Source organism: Triticum dicoccoides, chromosome 1B (assembly GCF_002162155.2).
Source record: "Triticum dicoccoides isolate Atlit2015 ecotype Zavitan chromosome 1B, WEW_v2.0, whole genome shotgun sequence".
Taxonomy (NCBI): domain Eukaryota; kingdom Viridiplantae; phylum Streptophyta; class Magnoliopsida; order Poales; family Poaceae; genus Triticum; species Triticum dicoccoides.
Window position 1 is genome coordinate 3,335,124 of NC_041381.1, and position 1,241 is coordinate 3,336,364.

The window sequence follows — 1,241 nt, forward strand, 5'->3', positions numbered from 1 at the left end:
TGGTGAGCTCCTCCTCCCTCCTCTCCGGTGAGCTCCTCCTCCCTCCTCTCCGGTGAGCTCCTCCCATCCCCTCATGGTTTCTCCTTCCTCCTCTCCAGCGACCTCCTCCTCCTCCTCTCCGGCGAACTCCTCTCCGGCAAAAGACCATGGCAACAAGATCCAAAAACAGGAACAAAATTTGAAATAATGTTGTGCCAAAAAAAGCAAAAAAACGAGCAAAAAATGGGCAAAAAATCACGATCCAGATCTAGATTCAAAATTGCGCATCACTAATGGCGCATCACAGGACAGTGCGCCATTAGTATGCCGCGATTACTAATGGCGCATCCAGTTGTGGTGCGCCATTAGTATCCAAAGCACCTGGGTATACATGGCCCCTGGGAGGCATACTAATGGCGCACCGTGGCCTATACTAATGGCGCACCAGTGGTGCGCCATTAGTATACCAGATACTAATGGCGCACCACGGGTGCGCCATTAGTAAAAATTACTAATGGCGTGCTGTTAATGGCGCACCACAGATGCGCCATTAATGGCCATACTAGGTGCGCCATTAGTAGGGGTTTTTCTAGTAGTGTGAGTGAGTAGGGATTGCCATGCAACTGATGCACTAGAGCTATAAGTGTACGAAAGCTCAAAAAGAAACTAAGTGGGTGTGCATCCAACTAGCTTGCTCACGAAGACCTAGGGCATTTTGAGGGAGCCCATCATTGAAATATACAAGTCAAGTTCTATAATGAAAATTCCCACTAATATATGAAAGTGACAAAATAGGAGACTCTCTATCATGAAGATCATGGTGCTGCTTTGAAGCACAAGTGTGGAAAAGGGATAGTAACATTGCTCTTTCTCTCTTTTTCTCTCATTTTTGTATTTGGACCTTCTCTTTTTTATGGCCTCTTTTGTTTCTTTTTTTTTGGCCGGAGTCTCATCCCGACTTGTGGGACTAATGTTTGCCAAATCTTTGCTGAGAGGTGCTCTTGGCAAATAGTTGCAACCGTGATCATGTCGTTATTAGCCGCCAGATGTCCCGCATGGCACAACTTTGGCGTGCGGCGGCTTCTTGGCTCCCGGCAAATAGTGCCTTTGCCGAGTATTGTCTTTTTGCCGAGGTCTACTCTTGGCAATATCATATGTTACTTTGCCGAATTTCCGTGGTTTGGCTCTCGGCGAAGAGCCTAGCACCCGGCGTATACGAAAATTCAGTAGTGACAGATGCACGTAGGGATGTAAATGATAAA